The sequence below is a fragment of the Conger conger genome, chromosome 15 (assembly GCF_963514075.1).
Source record: "Conger conger chromosome 15, fConCon1.1, whole genome shotgun sequence".
NCBI classification, from domain to species: domain Eukaryota; kingdom Metazoa; phylum Chordata; class Actinopteri; order Anguilliformes; family Congridae; genus Conger; species Conger conger.
In genome coordinates, this window is record NC_083774.1 from 18,103,154 (window position 1) to 18,123,530 (window position 20,377).

Here is a 20,377-nt window from a genome sequence, read left to right on the forward strand (position 1 = left end):
TGTTAACGTAAGCGGAAGACATGAAATTACATAATTGTTACATTTGTGAGACACTGAAGTAGGCATCACATAAAATTGTACTGTTTTATACAGCCATATTGAATGTTCAGAATTATAGGGTGACTATCCAATTGTACAGTACTGAGAATATTCAAGTCCCGCACACACATGCACGCACGCACGCACATGAAAGCTGAACTTCATAACCACTGTCAATGTCAACAAAATAGAAACTAAAGCAATTTTGATCCACATTATCTTTTAGAGCAGACTGACTATATGGCAGCAACTAGATACCTAAAAGCATGCGAAAGTTGTCAATTTTGGCTAGCAATCGTGTCACCTTGGCAAGTGCAATGAGGTCTTGGCATTCCCACAAAACTTCAGCCTGACCTTGGAATGGTAATGGGCTTATTCACCCAGCCCGGACAAATATAAAATGTTCACTTTGTCACAATGTACTATTCAGATCCTGTGGCAGAGGCCAGGCAAAAGAACCAGGTTTACTTATCTATTCAGACAGATGGATTTGGGAGGTGAAGAGGTCAGATTTCACATGGATGGGAGTTGGTAATAATAACATTCCTTTGGCCAGTTATCTTATCAGTTCCAGCCTCATCAAAACATAAGAAACTAGCTGCTTCTCCCACATTCGTGGAGTAATCCAATCTCTATGAGGCAAAGGAAAATCTATTTACAGAAGAGTATATGGAGGTGGAAATTGTGTAGTTGTATTAGATCAAATGTTGTAAAACTATTCAATCAATCATCACAGTGAGGCAGGGTTATACACTCAGTGAGCACTTTATTAGGTATTTTAGACTTATATTTTAGACTTATTGGTCTTCTGCTGCTGTAGCCTATCCACTTAAGAGGTTTGATGCGTTGTGTGTTCAGAGATGCTTTTCTGCATACTACTGTTATAAAGCAATGTTATTTGCATTACTGTCACCTTCCTGTCAGCTTTGACTGGTCTGGCCCTTCTCCACTGACCTCTCTCCTTAACAAGACATTTGGCATGTTTTTTGCACCATTCCATGCAAACTCACGAGACTGTTGCACTTGAAAATCACAGGAGATCAGCAGTTTCTGAGATACTGTCTGGCACCAAAAATCATTCCATGGTCAAAGTCACAAAGATCACATTTCTTCCCCATTCTGACATTTGGTCTGAAAAACAGCTTAACCTCTTAACCATGTCTGCATGCTGTATGCATTTAGTTGCTGCCACATAATTGGAGGATTAAATATTTGCATTAACACGCTGGTGTACAGCTCTACTCAATAAAGTGCTCTCAGAGTGTATTTTAATAATGCAGATGTATTCATTTTTTCAACAGCTTTATAGGAAGGGTATCATTAGACATTTAAAATGTAGTGACTAAAATAAGTAGTTTCAGATGATTTAAAATTATTCTTCACAAATAAAGGTTTCATTGCAGACGTAGTACCTATTTAATCTTTTATCAAAAGCTGTTACACAGTACAGCAGCATGGTGCAAAATGGTGCAATATCTGTGAATATCTATGTGGTGCATAGTGATTTGCATAAACGATATGCTTAGTTTTGCAGTAATAACTGATCTTTGACACTAGAGCTATGGTCTTCTACATGATTGTCCAGCAGTGTGAGGTTTGTTTCTCATGGAGCAGATGAATTTGGGAGCACTCCGTTGATGGGCTGGGAATGATGGCAGTTTGATATGGGGCTGGAGGCCAGAGGTGGAAGATAATTGGGCCTATCGCAGCACTGTGAGGTGATGTTGTTGCCTGAAGGGTACAATCTGCTAATCCCTCCCACTGTTAGGAGATTTTCCAGGAAATGGTCACTGAATCTGTGACTAACATGCCTAGTAAGACACTCCTGCTACAATCAGCCTGCAGGATCTGGGATGACCGCATCACTGAAATTCAGAACACTGGCACCCAATAAAGCACAGTTAATTACAGGTTTTTGTTGTACCTTTTGCATTAAACGGAACTCTTTTGACAAATGCTGGTGAGAATCAGGTAGAGGAAGAGGACAATTCAGAGATTGAGAGTTGATTTTCTAAAATTAGGAGTAATGCAGTCTAGAAAAGTAAGTGATATGATACAAATTCATGGTTTTGTGATGCCCCGGTTTTAAGTACATCTCATCAAAAAATCCCTTTTCTTTCCATTAAATTTAGTCACCAAATTTAGTCACTAATGAAATAGTTCCTTTTTGGATACGCTATAAACAATAATAAGTCTAAACAATTATTTAGACATTTTGTGTTAAAATAGCTAAAAAAAAGTATCTCCCCAGAAATCCCATTCTATTGGCTACTTCAGAACATAACACATTGCCCTGAATATTAACGATCACAAAGTCAGTTGTTAGGCATGGGCAGGGGCACCGGTAAGAATTTTGGGCCCCTGGAAGATTAATGCACTAGAGTAGATGTGATCATATAAGCTCATTTTCATATTGATAATAATGTATGTGTCTCCACTGCATGCATAAATTAGTGCTTTATTTTGATTGGCATAGCAAGCCAGCAACAGGTATATTAATATGCGCTGTCTTAACATATTAAAATAAATCAGAATTCACCACCAACTGTGTCACCTTGATAAGTGTAATGAATACAATAAATAGTCAACTATAGGACTGAGGGGAGGAATCTTTGTAGAATGGTGAAATTAAGAGATAATTACATTACATTGTTTTATTTGGCTGACACTTTTATCCTAAGATAATGTGTGACAATGTTCTGACAGTTACTGCCTGCAGCCAATGGTGACGTCTCAAGTTACAACTGTGGTGCAACTAGGTGCAACACACTCAAATTGTCTTTAATATAATCTTAATTAAAGTCCACATAATAGTACTCCCAAAATAGTACTTAAGTATATTAATATAATACAATTATTTGAGTACCATCCCTGTTTATATGGATATATTCGCTGAACTTTGCTGGATACTATTCTATATCACATTGAATTTGACTTTGAAACATTTGACTGATCAGTTCAATTGAAGAAAAAAAAAAAGATATGCTTATTTACTGTTGATGGATAGAAAGAAATGTTACTTGAAAGAGAGTCCTTTAATGTCATTGTCAGCCTCTAACGTGATGCTGCTTATGTTCTGATGAGATTATGTTCCACCCTCATCTTGAAGAACTCCGGAAAATGAGATTTGGGATGAAAGAATTTAATCAAAGTTGCTCAGAAAGTACGGTGACAGGAGAGTGGGAGCAAGGCTCCAAAGCCAGGGCTGTGTTTTTGCTTCCTGCTGAGCTCTCGTCCTTTTGTTTCCCATGCTAAAGGGAACCCTTAGGAGAGCAAGATTTTTAACAACCTCATCAGCAGTAGGACCTCATAACTGCTATTCAATCTTATCAAACAGACAGTGGACAGCTATCGAGGTGATAGTGAAGGTGAACCATCCCTGATGTACTGTGTGCTTATCACACTGGCTGCATTTCTGGTCCCCTGGCTATAGGATTTTAGTTTAGTCTTACATTTATAGTTTAAACAGACTAATAGTCTACAAATAGTGTTATTTGTTATTTCTAGCCTTTTCAGTGGCCGGCTGGCTGGTGTGGCTCTTTATAAATGTACGTGTACTATAATGTATTTTGAAATAGTTGTTAGTAAGCAGGCGGCACGGATGGTGCAGTGGGTAGCACTGCCGCCTCACAGCAAGGAGGTCCTGGGTTCGAATCCCCGTCGGCCGGGGCCTCTCTGTGTGGAGTTTGCATGTTCTCCCCATGTTTGCGCGGGTTTCCTCCGGGTACTCCGGTTTCCTCCCACAGTCTAAAGACATGCAGGTTAGGTTGATTGGAGAGTCTAAATTCCCGTAGGTATGAGTGAATGGTGTGTGTGCCCTGCGATGGACTGGCAACCTGTCCAGGGTGTATTCCTGCCTTTCGCCCAATGTATGCTGGGATAGGCTCCAGCCCCCCGGTCACCCTGTTCAGGATAAGCAGGTTAGGATAATGAATGAATGAATGAATGAATGAATGAATGAATGAATGACTGAATGTTAGTAAGCAGTTTGAATGCTGCTCTATGTGTGCTCACAAAATCAGACAGGATGTTTGGCAGGGAGATGGAAAAGCAGATAGTATACGTTTAGCATGCTGGCGGTGAGACCCGATGGTATAAAGGCAGGTGGAGAGAAGATCCAGAGCACACTTAACACTCACTGCTCACCATGTTAGGGGTAGAGCAGTGGTAACTGATGAGCAGCATGTTCATCAAGGGGCTCTGTTCTGCCTGGGGTACAGCCAATTCACTATAAACCACAGTGTGAGCTATGCATATGTAGCATACTGAGAGGACATGACAAACATGAAAGGAACATGTACACTCAGCGAGCACTTTATTATTTTAACTTTATTGCACCTACTTATTCATGTGATTACCTAATCAGCCAATTGTGTGGTGGCAGTGCAATGCATACAATCATGTAGATATGGGTCAGGAGCTTCAGTTAATGTTCACCATCAGAATGGGGGAAAATGTGATCTCAGTGACTTTGACCTTGAAATGATTGTTGGTGGCAGACTGTCTGGCTGTCAGGCTGTCTGCCACCAACAGACAGGGTGTCTCAGCTCAACTGCTGCTCTCCTGGAATTTTCACTTACACTAGTCTCTAAAACTTGCAAAGAATGATACAAAAAAAAAAAAAAAAATACAGTGAGCAGCAGTTCTGCAGGCAGAAATGCCTTGTTAATGTGAGAGGCCAATATACAGTACACATGTACAGGTACAACCGCTGGTGACATAAGATCGCTGCATGAGCTGCTTCACTGAAGTTGCTTGAAAGTAATTTTACTCCTTTAGTTTACACCACAAACTTTTTAATGCCCAATGTCTGCCATCACATGCCCATCAGGTCATCACAATTTCATTACACACAAATGGTCCGTGTCAATCAAAAGCATTCACTAAGACTGGAATAATATCTGAGAACACCAGAAAGCAAAAGGGTGGTGGAAGGGCAAGACGCCAGAAGTATTTTTACTCAGTTAAAGTTTGTTATACGCATAAAAGCCATTTAAAACAGTCAGACACAGAACATTAAATTAAATGACACAGGTAATGACATTGCTTTACCAATTAAAATGGAGGTCTGGTGCCTGGGGAAACCTGAATCTATATGAATGGCTTATTATGAGACACATAATGCAATCAAGAAACCATTCTTCCATAGGTCAAAGTTCCAGCTCTTTGCCAATAAATGAGCTGTCTCATATGCTTCCAGTTCTCTTGATTTTGCTCTGCAACAGCCCTTATCTTCAACAAATGGAGGTGTTTTAGCATTCAGTTGGCAGTGGAGCAAAGTCAAGCTTCAGTTGAATTATTTGCAGTTTTGTAGTTTTGATGCGATACCCATTCTGACAGAAGTGTGATTTGCTATGCTTAACAGCACGTCTTTAATAAGCAATGCTGTACTTTTGATATTTCATGTCTGATTGCTGCACTCTCACATGGGTCCACAAAAATAAAAAAAATAAAACCATTCTTAATTTATGATGGGATTCCTTTGAGCCAGGCTGAGGGGTTCCTGGGTCAGAAACCGTTGAAAACCCCAGCACTAAACCATGGGTTCCAACTAAAGGCAAAAGCTCTGACTAAAGACACAAAAATGGTGCTTATTACAGCCATAAATCAAACTTTTCAAGCAAACACATCAATGTGGGGGTTTATTTCCCATGACTGAAGGGAAGCACTCGGAGCTAGTGGAGCAGGCATACTTCTCAAAGATGCTGATGGGAGCATCAAAGCCACTGTAAAAGCACTTCCTGCTGGCCACTTAACTATAAATGTGTGACCCAGAAGTTGGTTCCTCAGTTACTTGACCTTTTGAATAATTGAATAACTTGAATTATTTTTTTACTTCATAATGATTTTTATTCTTATTATTTATAGTTAATGTGTGACAATGTAAATTGGGAGACATGTCAATTTCATTTTTACACTCGAGAAATACACCAAGAGAAGTATATTTGAACCCATCTTACCCTAACTCTCATCCAGTTTATGTTAAATGAGTTCCTGTTTATGGCGACCGTCTGGCACCTGGCTATATTTGTACAGAGTTGCATGCTGGAGGAAATTAAGTTACTAAGTCTGTATCTGTAATTACATGCCAAATCAGACTCTAATGTCAGACATGGATTGTGGCCTCATCAAGGAATCTCACAAATGTGCCTTATTTGTTAGAGAATTATCAGCCATCCCAGACCAAGACCCTCTGCCGTCAGTCAAAATAAAACCAAATCTTCAAAGCAGGCCAAAGAGTTTACCATTAACTTTAGGATACATGATGCCTGGTAATATTGATATGTTAGTGTACCACCATATGTTAGTCATGCACATCAATATGGTAAATGGTTGGAATTAATATAGAACCTTTATCCAAAGCGCTGTACAATCCATGCTTCTCATTCAATACAATTCAATTTGCAATTCAAACATAATAATTGGAATTACAATCTTTCAACAATCCAACAAAAGGATGTTGATATTGGGCTTTATAGGTTATATTGGCACACATATTGACAAGATCACCACTGTAAAACAGGGGCAGCAACATGACTGGGCAGGATTGGCTGTTGCCCACCCTAGACTCTGTCTTGCCCACCCAATCAGAGAATGAACATTATAAACAGCAGGCACTACCAATAAATTATTATAACCCTGAATGGATTCTCCACAGCCAAAGCCATATAGAGAAAGAAATGCTAAAAAACACAAAGGGCACATGTTTACCATGTGCACTTTGTACACCAACAGTTCAACAAACATGTCCGTTTCATGGTTACTCACTTTTACAAACTTACTGCCACAGAGCAATAAGTCTAGTATTGTCTTCTCTACTGATATGCAAACATTTCAGGGGAATATGCCTGTGTATGTTGTTGTACAATGTCAAGTGTCTATTTGCAGAACGATGCAATGGATAGCTAGTTTTGGCAGTGAAATGAACAAAGTCTATTAGCTACTAGGTAGTGATGATGAGAGCTAGTCCTAGCTACGAGGAAGCGAGTGAATTCATCCAGTAGTCAATTAAATCTAAATATGTCTCTCACTTAAGAATAACACAAACTCCGATTTAAAGATGAATGAAGAATGCTAGCTTTATTATGGAATACTGCAAACAAAAGCCACAAACATTATAAGGAATTCACCGTTGAATTGAAGTATTAATATCACAGTACAATAATTGTTTTGTGCTTTTAAACATAAAGTGCAATCACAGATACTGCAATCAGAGAAATAGCTTGATTCATTCAGAGCCAATCAAATATGAATGTGGGTATTGGTGAAAAGTGCTTGCATGGCATTTAGCAGTATACAAAAAAAGTTGAAATCAGAAAAAACTGAAAAATAATTCAACGTGACTTTTGCTTTACCTTCCAATTGAAAACGGCATATTTTGAATAGTACAGGGTTCAAATTTCTGGATGTATGTACCTGCCAGGGATAATTTTAGGATAGCGCTTGGATGACACTTGCCAGCTTTCATACCAAAGTTGAGCTGCTCTTTTTTTGAATTATTAACAGCGCTAATGTGCCTCAGAGGTCCCATGTTGTGTTTCAGGAGGTGCTTCACTGTTGGCTGTTCTAGCACAGATTAATTTTTCATCTCATATTGAGAAAACGCCATCTCTGAGGTACATATTTTATTAACGCAAAAGCTTTCAAAACATAGGTTTAATTGCAGAAAGCTGGTATTTTTCTCCCCTCCCTCATGGGAGCAGTTCAGTGCCCCGGTGGGTCCAGACTGGTGGTGGGTGAATCACATACTGGCTAAATAGTACCTTTATCCTAAACTTTCAGAGGGGAGCTCTGCATTCAATTAAAGGTCAAATGACAAAGAGGATGAAATAATCTGGATGAGATATACACTCACTGAGCACTTCATTAGGCATTTAACTTATTTTTTTAATTTAAATATTCTGCTGCTGTAGCCTATACACTTAGAGGTTTGAAGCGTTGTGTGTTCAGAGATGCTCTTCAGCATACCACAATACCACCATAATGCATTGTTATTCGCGTTACTGTCCCCTTCCTGGCCTTTCTTCTTTGACCTCTCTTATTAACAATGCATTTCTGCCAGCAGAACTGCTGCTCACCGGATGTTGTTTTGTTTTTCGCACCATTCCCTGCAAACTCTAGAGACTGTTGTGCATGAAAATCCCAGGCAGTCAGCAATTTCTGAGACCACTCAAACCACCCTGTCTGGCACCAACAATCTGATGCTTTTATACATTTAGCTGCTACCACATGATTGGCTCATTAAATATTTGCATTAACAAGCTGGTGTACAGGTCTACCTAATAAGGTGCTCACATTTTATTTACTTATTTACTTACTGGTATTACTAGGGTTTTGGGCTTTAAAAAGTTTTGGGCTTTAAAAAAACCTGAGCCATACAAGTTGGAAATTAAAGTAATGAACATGCAAAAGTGCACAGATGCTGCACTAATGTCTGTTGTCTTTTCAGACAGATCATGGGCATAAGCTTGTTGACAAAGCACAAAGAAATGGAACAAAATGTTAGCAGCACAGAAGTTGCAAATAGTTCCCAGCTCTGCTATATCCACCAGCTCTCCTATATCCACAGAAACAAATCACTCAAGGTGAGAATGTGTGCCTTTCTTTGTTTTGATAAAACAAGTTTCCATTGGTTTACAACGTCACAGATCGGACCATTTCCACAAAAATGTTTTCAGAGACAGTTGTGTCAAATGAGAAAATGAAGAGCGTGCACTAAATAACATGTTGTCGAATGAAAACTCAGTATAGTGAAATTGGTTTATTTCACCTTTAAACCATTTTCTACACACAACCATCACAGAATGCATTCAATAAAGTAAATAAACATTCAGTGAAAATGTTTTTCCTAACCTGAAGTGTTGAGCCGTGCATTCATGGTTTATTGACATACTCTGTGATATGGCATTGTTTAGCACAATATCTGAAAAAATAACAAAAGTAAGAGATAACATTTGTAATACACATTGTGATAATGATTGAATTATTAATTATTCTCCAAGGCAAAATGAGAGTAGAATTGGATTCATTATATAAAAAAATATGAATAACTGCTTAGACAGGAGAAATGTTGACATAAATAATTTATGCTATAATATCAGAAGTCGAAAATCAGTATGACTTTTTTCCTTGCCATTAAAACAAAGAAGGAAACAGATCGGTAACTAGTGCAAGAAATCAAGGATTTAGTATTTGCATTCACATTTTGTGAAGCTGAAGTAGAACGGTGGGCCTAAAGTCCACATAAAACTGTATATGTACAGCCATATACGGTTTTATACAGTTTCTATATCTGGACAGAAGAACAATTTTAGTTCTCTTGGCCCTATTCTCCAACACAATGGATTGGAAACAATAACAGAGGTAAAAGTGCTGACCGTCAGCTGTAATTTGATGGCATTTGATGGTCTGGGTTTTTCTTACATCTACTTGCTTGTTTAAGTCTTCTTCAATATGGCACAGAAAATGGCAAAGAAAAGATGAATTAGTACATTTGTAAAACTTAAACCCTGTATTTGCTCAACTCAGTTATCGGAGTTAAATATTCCTGATCATTAAAGTAGTTGCTGCAGATGTGATGTCACCATCATATAAATACTGTCATAATCTAAAACATGGGATGAGATGGAAATGCAAAGCAAGTGATCTGCATCAGCTCCAGATATAACACTTTTTTGCTCACTATTTTTAAGCTGAAAGAATTTCCAACGCAATTTTATATAATTCATGTAATTCTTCTACTGGAAATGACAGTTAGACAACTGCAAGAACGACACCAACAGAAATGAAAAACCACACTTCCACTCAGAGATGCTTCTGTAGCAACCATTACATTGATTACAGTAATATACACAACACTATTATTCATAATGCATTGTTTTACAGTACAATGCATTATTATAATTATTGTTGTTGTTTTAGTTTAATTTTTTCATGTTCATCACAAAATAAATACAACAAGATAAGCCAGTGAACTAATTAATTGGGCCCAGGATTTACAGAAATTGGGGCCGTTAGCCAGGACTAGACAAAACACTTCCTGGAAGTTCCTTGGTATGAAGAATACTTTCAAAAATCTCAACACGGATTTCAACCCCGTACTACACAAATGCTATAAACATATTTTTCAGAATCAAAAATATGGTCCTCTTTTCAATCAATATACTGTTTTAATAAGGACTAAGGTAGTACAAACAATAATAATGATATGATCTTGAAAGGTTATTGTATTCTAAGGTAAAAGGTATTTTTTCCCTTTTGTATTGGTACTGACCTCATTACATTATTGGCATTTGGCAGACGCTCTTATCCAGAGCGACGTACAGTTGATTAGACTAAGCAGGAGACAATCCTCCCCTGGAGCAATGCAGGGTTAAGGGCCTTGCTCAAGGGCCCAACGGCTGTGCGGATCTTATTGTGGCTACACCGGGATTAGAACCACCGACCTTGCGTGTCCCAGTCATGTACCTTAACCACTATGCTACAGGCCGCCTCATGTGATTACAATTACAGTTACAGTTACAGTTGTTTATATTATCTTCATGTAATTTTGTTGAAACTGGAAAATCTCTTGAATCAAAAGTAGATTTACTGTATTTGATTTAGTATCAGACTTCATGCATTTTTTATTTTGTTCAATTGCATGGCTAGGCAGACCTTTTCCCTCTTTAGACACATGGGGATTATTGCTCCATTAAACCTTTACTTGCTTTTTGTAGTGGAACTGAAGAGAAAGTGAAGCTTCTTTTCTGCTCATTAATATGAATATGAGTATGGGATAGCAAAGGAAGTTTTGGCTTAGTAAAAGAAACAAGGCACATTTTATCTGACCATAAAGCAATGATACGTATATCACAGTACTATACATAGACAGTAAGGGGAAATACAGTAGCATGTAGTGAACATCCTTTATTGCAAGCGAAAAAGATGCAGCAGCTGAAGTCTTACACAAGGACTGCAGATATACTATGGGACCAGGCGGTGTCTTCATTTCCAACATGGAAGAGTGCTGTTGTGAGATAGGGCTGGAAAAGGTCAGGGCATTTCACTCATGATGTCACCACAGGCAGTCATTCAGCTGTTGACTGACACAGATAAACAGACCAGAAATCTTCCTGATAATGCAGTCAACACGCTGGCTGCCGTGCCTATAATTCTTGTGCTAGCTAGCCAGGATGCACAAGAATATAGTTTTTATTTTCTAAAGATGTAGACTGCAGTAAATTAAGCAAGAAAATAATTCAATGATTTTGTATGGCCTTAGAATTAGCTTGCACTTTCATATTCAATAAAGATCTCATTTAACTACATTCATAAACCAAGGGTACAAATTCTGTTCAAAGCAAATCAGGATTATACACTAAACTATAGAGGGTGAATCTTTCCCTCTCAAAAGAGACAATACATAGTCATGTGAAGCAGGAAAGAAATACAAACACAAGCAACAATTTCATCCAATTCAGCTTCGATTCGATATGATTCGATTCAGCTCAATTTCATTTTAATTTGGTTTTTGACTGAGTTCCCTCTTTGGAATTCCAACTGCTTTGGAATCAATGCAGCCACATCCAGTCACAACTTGGATCTGTGCATTGGTGATATGAGTGTTTGATCATTTTGTTTCAGTAAATAAATTAAATAATTGTGTTAAATTGACTTTTGAATTGTCTTGTGTTTATTCAGGTTCATGTGACAAATATGCAATAGAGGAAATCAGGAAGTATACCTTCTCATGAAAAATCCCTTCATGGCACTGTATTATATGAAAATAATATTACCAAATATTACTCAACACATTCTGTGAATATAATACAGTTTTATCAGTGAAATAAATAAAAATAATCTTTAGGTTAATTACAGAATTGTTCAAAAAAAGAATAATAATAATAATCTTACAAATTCATATAGAGTCATTTGTGCTAACATTAAAATACTCTATATGTGCCTTTGATTTGTTCCTCGAAATATGGGTATGCATAAAAATGTGGTGTCCACAGTAGGTCAGACATTTATAATTGCACCTGCATTATGTCTTTCATTGGGAATACCAGCAATTATTGGAAGAAATCCATTGCTGTCTCAGTACTGGAGAAAACTGCTTAAATGGACACCCACACACTTTTGAGTATAATGCTCTGGTTTTACAGAACCAGGCCTTCTTTAAAGTGAATTTCTTCAGTTACCTGGCTGCCACTAGGTCTTGTTGATGGTGATGAGCAAGAGCACCTTCTACAGAAGTGTTCTCTGTGTTAATGGAACCAGCCAAGTAGTCCCTTGTGGATGCTTGGAGTGTTAGGAATGCTAGTATCCTGTATAACAGACCTTGTTCTTTTCCCTTACTGCAGCCCATGTTATCCTATGCCTATCCCTGTAGCAAAGGATGCGAGGTGACATGCTTCAGATAGGGAATAATATTAATTATGAGTACAAACTATTGTTAGCTATTCTGCAAACAGACATTTACTGTTCGGTGTACTGTATCCTCACCACATTGGTGGATCAAGGATTAACACCAAATAAGGGCATAGCATGTCTTAAAATAATTGCACCCTACCAGTTTATTTATTTTTAAGGGCACTGCATCATTTTTAAGTAAACATAGCTGGGTGACAATATTTACTCTTTTACAACCTATAGATTCCATTTCAGTGAAAAAGCAGTGGATACAAAGCAAACTCCCATAGGCCATGGCTTGCTGGTGCTCAAGTGTTGCTTCTTTCAAGAGAAGATAAAACTCCCGCACAAGAAAACTGTGACATGTCTGGTGACAAGCTGAGAAAAGCTTTCCCCTCATGAGGAGAGTGATTAGAGTGCTCTGTGGGGGCTGAACACCAATGGCACCAGCCTATGCGTCTCTGGCTGAGACGCTAAAAAGCAGCCCTCCTCCAGGAATCTTAATTTCTTTTCATTACCTGCGAGCAGCCCTGCCTGGCCTGACGTGTGACACTTGGCGATGAAAAAACAAAACATTGTTTTCAAATCCAAACTGATATGAAATTGTCAGTGCAACGGGAAGACAAAACGAAGGCAAAATAACTGTCAATGAATTGTGACTTTCCACTTTTCCCTTAAAGGAATGTTTTAAAGAGATACTGTCGTAATAGAATTTGCGGTATTTCTTGTTTCTAAAAAATCACTTTGATTTTTTAGAATGAATACTACTAATATAAGGGTGGCTTTGTATGATCAGAAATAGTTTTTTGTATTTATTTACTTATTCATTCTTTCATGTTTCAGTCATTTTAATTAATATCTAGTATAACATGGCTGTAAATAAGCTGTGTCTTCAGCTGTTGGTGTTCACATCTTGTCAGAAGAAAGATGTGCAGCTTTGCTTTGCTGGTGTTTGAGAACAGAGGAAGGGTACACAGTTGGCTAGTACAATTCCATCACTCACCACTCGCTCAATTAAAACACATTTTAACATCTAGTAATTTTCTGTGTGTTTTCTGTCAGCGAGGTTAAGGGGGATGGGCTTGCATGGATAGGCTATGATTGTTTTACCCATACTCGCGTATCATTTCCCAGGCAGCAAGTGAGAATGGCTGACCTGGCTGACTGAAGCTCCTGACCTATATCTGCATGATTTTATGCATCGCACACTTGCGACACGATTGGCTGGACATCGATGTACCCTATGGCCACCCACTGATTCTATGAATTGGTAGATGAACAGAAAAACAGACCAAAAAAGAAAAGAAGAAAATAATGGAGTCTCAAAAACCAAATGGTGAGGACAACTGCCACCATCCTCCAAAATCCCAAAATAAAGAACCGGCTAAATTCCACCCAAAATACCAGGCGAGACAGCAGAAGGTGCTGCCTCTCCAAAACCAGGATAGAGACAGAAGAACACTGCAGTCAAGCCCCTTTTATCCCAACTGTGCAGGGCCTAACTGCAAGGTAAACCCAGGTGTTGTCAATGCCTCTAACGAGATGGTTGGCTGGAGTGTGCAAATGAAACCAAACTAAAAGAAATGGACAGAAGATCCATTCCAACCATCGCATTGCATATATTGTATTTACTTTCCCCTGCCAAAACATGAATATTGTACAAAATGATTGATTGTTGTGTAGCACAAAACATTCAGATCTGTCATTCCATCAGCAATACATTCCAAATAAAAACAAATGATTTTGAAAATGTGCCATATTGATTGCCATATATAGATATACTAAAGTCACAATGGAGTGTGTCATCCATCCATTCCTAAAGGTGTGACTAAAATAAGAAAAAGCACAGGACACTGATACTGTAAATGTGTCGTGCAGACATGGCAACCACCTTCGGTTCTCATCTGGTTCTCAGTCACACTGACTCCAGTTGGGAATTATTATGGCCAGGAAAGGTCAAACCTTACCAGATTGTAGCAGAACACTAATCATCTCTGCCACTTCATTCCCTGAACTGACATTCTCTCTCATTTGATCCAAGTATTCCGCTTGCTTCAAAGTGCTTGCAGCCTCAACTGCGGTTTGCTTTATGGCTAAATAAGAGCAAGACGGGAGGCGAGGGGGACAGGTAATTGAGCATGTGTAAATGCTGCTGTTGAACAGAAGTAGTGTACATTTCATTTTGACATTTTCCTTGGTATGACTGAATACTATTTGTTCACATTTGTTCACATATTCAGTAGCAAGTTATAGAAAAAAAATGCATCAGTCTGAATTTATTTTGACCCACAAAGTCTAGATGCAAAATCCAACTCATGACCACTGAGCTTCCAAACGTTTTTAGCTTTATGAGTGGATGACAGTTAAGAGAATTACATTTTCACTTGATGGCAAGTGCTCCTTATTTCCTTATCACAAACTAGATTCACATGATTTCCACCCGCAGGGCATATGCAGAACATAGGAGAGTTAAGAGTTCACATTATTACAGAGATGCTTCCCATTTACTGAAGCTTGCTAAGATCATTTGACTTTGATTGTTAGCAGGAGGGAGTTAGGGAGAGGGACTAAAACCACTGACATGCCTTCATGAGTAAAATTCTGCAATCAGATTACAGGAAGGTTCTCATGACATAAAGTAGATTCTTAAAAAATAAACTTTTGTAATTGGACCAACGAAACATTACTAACTAAAAAAACATTGAAACATGAGTAAATGTATTGAAATGAAGGTATATATATTTCCCATATGTTTGGACATAAAATACAGTTGTGTGCAAAAATTAAACGTTAAACATGACATTTCTTCAAATGTTAATTCAAAATGACTTTTTATTTATTTATTTTATTTTATTTTTTTAAGTAATAAAAAAAGGAAAAGGCCTTTACCAGTTGGTTCTCTGTAACTCAGGCAACTATAACAGCTTGTAAATGCTTCCTGTAACCAGCTCAAGTGCCCAACGGCAGAGTTTTTTCAAGATTATATATATATATTTTGGAAATTCTTTGCATTCTTCCTGGCATAACATCTCTAGATTCTAAATATCCTTTGGCCTACTTGCATGTACGGCATATTTGAGATCCCTCCAGATATTTTCAATAATATTCATGTCTGGGGACTGTGATGGACATTCCAAAACCTTCTTTCGTCTTTCCGGGAGGTACTTCAGGTTTAATTTCGAGGTATGTTTTGGATCATTGTCTTGCTGGAATACCCAACCTCTCTTCAACTTCAATGTCTGGACTGACCTTTGAACATTAGCCTCTATAATTTCTTGATATTTGGTGGAATCCATTTTTCCTTCCAATATTTCCTGTGCCCCCAGCTGACACACAACCCCAAAGCATAATGGATCCACCTCCATGCTTGACAGTTGGCAAGGTGTTCTTCTCTATAAAGGCTTCACCCTTTTTTCCCCAAACATACCTTCTTTGGTGGTGGCCAAAAGTTACATTTTGGTTTCGTCAGTACAAAACACATTGTTCCAAAAGGCTTCAGGCTTCTCAAAGTTTTTTTTTGTTGCATGCTTCAAATGCTTAATTTTGTGTTGATCGTTCTTTCTGACAACTCTGCCATGTAGGTCTTTGTTGTTTAAAATGCGTTGTATTGTCGTGTTGTGAACAGCTGAACCTGTGTGTGCTACTCTTTTTGCAGCTCTTTTGCAGGACTGTGCGGGTTCTTATGAGCATTTCTCACCAGGTCTCGGGCCATCGGGCCATTCTATCTGAAATCTTTCTTGTTCTTCTAGACCTTGCCTTGACTTCCACTGTTCCATTTATCTTCCATTTTCTAATAATGCTCCTGACAGTGGGAATGGGTAGTTTGAAACATGGAGGGAGTTTTTGTAGCCGTTTCCTTCTTGGTGGAAATGAACCATCTTCATTCTGAAATCCTTGGACAACCCACCTGACTTATTGAAGCCCTAACGAGTAAATCACCTGAGTCTGGGCCTTAGTAATCATCTTTTTAAAGTAACAGAATAATCCAAAATAAAAATCAATCTTGCTTTAAAATTAATCGTAACCGACATTTAAAACAGGGGTGCCCAAACTTTTGCACCCCTCTGTATAGATCATTATCCATGTTGTTTATTATATACAGCCTTTTTTCATCCATTTTTACTAATGGTGCCACTGTATCAATTGCAATTTCACATGACTGTGAAATCCAAGCTACCAGGGCCAGTAGTAAAACACAAGGACATAATTATACATGAACAGTCCTAAAACCCTGATCAATTCCATTGTCCCTACAACTAATTTGAGCATGCACAAATAAATAAAAAACCTGATGTCCATAGCATTTGTAGTACCATTGTTAACCATTTCCCCTTTAGTGGCATGAAATAAGATTTGTTTTATAACAGTGCACTCTTCAGCACAGAGACATGCATGAACTATCCACTACCTTTTTTTGTGACATTCATCATCAACTTGACCCTTCGTTTTCATGGCTTAGAGGCCATTTGAAGCTCTCCAGAGAGTACAAATCGCGCCATTCCCCACAAGGTCATTAGGCTTTTAAAGCTAATGTCACAAGCAGCCTGACAGCAATGTCCCTCCCTGACTGCAATGAATACAGCTACTTCTGAACTGCATGTCTCCATACCAGCCATCAAAGTTATTGGGAGAGGATGAACACACAGGATGTTTACTTTTGAAAGACATCTCTTGAGGTCTCCTTGATCTGCAGCAGTGAGTTCAGGGAAGGCTGCCATATTTCGTATGCCTGCCTGCATTCCCCGCCCCTCGAGCAGACTTAGTGATCCCACCACTGACACCACGTCATACCATATTCCATCAGGCCTAATGGTGCATCTTTAAGTTGAAACATAAAATCTGTAGAAAATACACAAACTTAGGTGGAGTTTTAGACAGTAGAAAAGGCACTCTTACTTCCCCCACCCTAACCTTCTTTGTTTAAGTTATTGCAAAATAATCCTGTGAATGTGAAATAAGCTGACATCTGAGCAAGTGCAGAAATCTAACAGCCAGCTTGCCTGCCTCAGTAACTTTGTTGTCCAGTCGAAATGCATATTGAATAACGTAATTGCAGCATATAACCACTTACTTTTATGCAGCAGTTGAAAACCAAAACAATTTGTGCAACTGTATTTTGCAATTATCTAAATATTCATAGCAATATTTAGTCATTAAACATCAAGAGTGATTTGAACCCATGGCATACTGTCTGCAATATTTTTCTAATCAGCACATCTTTTCAGTTGAGCGAGAAAGCAAAATGCAAATGTTGGCAATTGTTTCAGTGATCTGGCACATGGTTGCTTCAGGGAAGAAAAAAATAACTTTGAAAATATGTTCTTATTGTGATTATACACGTTCTACACAATACAAGGCATAACGCTGCCAATTAATATGGGTAATGTTACACCTCATTACAGTACATTACATCACATAAAAAACAAAATTAGGTTAGAAAATTGCCGGAGGTCACAGTTACCATAAATAACTTGAAAATCCTCAAGGGTACTACGTTTTAAAACAAAGCATTCAGTTAATCTTAACAAAAAGAAAAAAAAAGAAAAGCTATCTCGCTGTAAAGCAATCTGTGCTGAAATGCTGGTGGGAATGATAACATTCAGGCACATGAACATGAAACATTGTAAATCCCAAATCAATTGCTCAGTTTATTGTCCTGCAAAGTGCATTAATAAAATGATAGTCATAATCTATTATAAGGGCAGTTACAACTGTGCAGATTTGAGTCCAGTAGCATTCTAGGACCTATTCTATTTGCATTTTTCCCTTCTCTTTGTGCAATGTTATCCAGTTATCCATCCAATGTCTCTCTCTTTTCTCCCTCTCCCTCTCACTCTCATATATTTTAAAAGAGTTTGAAGTAAATAATCCAGGAATCATTCATTCATAGGAACAACACGTGCAGATGTCTTGGGAAGAGTTGAGGGAATTGCCTGCTGTCTATTGTTTGTCCCTGTAGCCAATATTAAGTCTGTGTGGTGTGGCTCTGGGCCATGGTGGCACTGCCTTCTCACTCAGGAGATGCTCAATGCCCTACCTTGGCAGCAGGAGAAGAGTTGAATTTGGGACTTATGCATCATTAGTCTTCCAGCTTTTCCGCTTTGTTAACTAAATAAAGTAAAATAAAACAAACTAAATTCAAATTTACCACTCACACTGTCAATTAAAAATTGCTGAAATGCTGAAAGCCTGGTTTAATAAATTATTATGTGTTTGTTGATGGAAAAGTGTCCAAAAGGGCTTGAAAACAATGGGCAGGATTCATTGACTAGGCATAATAGGCTTCACTCACAGTTTGTTTAGTGTAAACTTTGTGCCAAAACACAGCAGTGTGGCAGTTTAAGAGAATGTTCAGTCTGTTATTGGCATCTGTCAACATGACAACAAGAGTTGTGCAAATCAAAGTCAAGGAAGCCATTATGAGGCCGAGAAATAATAAATAAAATAAAAACGAAAACAGTAAGAGACAGAGGCTTACCAAAATCTACTGTTTGGAACAACATTAAAAGAGCACTGGTTAGCGCAGTCATCACAAAAGGTCTTGTAGGCCAAGGAAGACCTCTATAGTTGATGACCAGATAATTCTTACCATAATGAAGAAAGGGTAGATAGGTGGTGCTAGTAGGTTCCTTGAGTGACAACTGTAGAGTTACTGGTTTGTGCCTCCAGTTGGCACACAGGGATGCTGACATCTGGAGAGAGGAAATCGGGTCCCTATAGAAAAACTCTGCCATTGGGCACTTGAGCAAAGCCCTTAACCCAAAATCTGCTCCCTGTTCTCTCTCGAGACACATGCAAATGTTCTCTCTGGCATTTCTCACAGGATGTCATTGAAAAAGAGGAACATGTTCTTTGTCCCAAATATTGTGGAGCTCACAGTATATATCAACCAGGAATGGTCAGTTGGCTAACCCCTGGCTTGAGTGGTTCAACTTCTGACCTCCAGTGGGCGGTTAAACCTGGTCTTACCATGACGTCCGATGTAGAATGTGCACAAAGTCAGACTTAAAACATACATAGATATGGCTGCCACATATCCCCTCAGGGTCAACTCTGGCAGACCACTCTTCAGAAGGGCCTGAAGGAAGGACACAACCGCTGAGGTGCCACACAAAACCGGGTCTTCACCCCTGGATTGGCACCAACCACAAAACCTCCTCCAGCGACCAGCATAGAGCACCCTAGTAGAGTGGGCCCTGGCTGCCTGCAGAGCTGTCATACCAGCCGGGCCAAGATCGCTGGATGGCCCCTATGCAGGGGCCAAACATGCAGTCTGTATAACTCCCTGCACTTGAGATAACATGTCTGGTCTGACCAGGAGACGCCAGGGAAATCCCACCAGCACCGCTACCAGGTCTGCCATCCTGGACAGTTTGGGACCACAAGCAGCACCCTGGCCCGTATCACCCTCACTCTGGCCAACACCACTGGCAGAAGGGGGAAGGGGGGGAAGCGTAGGGCCGGGGCCACGTGTACGCAAGTGCATCCACCCCCAATGTTGAAATGAAGTACTCCAAAGCCTGAAACATCACCTCCAACTCGAGCAGGTTCACATGAACCCCTCTCCAGGAGGGTCTCCACAGAGACACCCTGCATTATCAGCCCCTTTTGGAGGCATCCATAGCTATCATGACTCAGTCTACAGCTGGCCAGCAATCCGGCCCAATGAGAGAAGCCGCTGGCCATTCTCCAAGGGGCCTGGCAAACCACTGCTGCAGTGGGCGCATGTGGAGCAGCCCCAAAGAGACAACCTGGGTGGCTGCTGTTAACAGCCCGAGCAGTCTCTGGCCAAACTTCACGGTCACCCGCTTCCTTGCAGCAAAGTTGGACAAATCAACGCTGATAGCTCCAGGTAGGTCGCTAGTGGAGCAAGTGTCGCATCCATACATTTGGTATGGGGAGCCAGGGACAGGCCAAAGGGATGAACCTTGTGCTTGTAGGCATT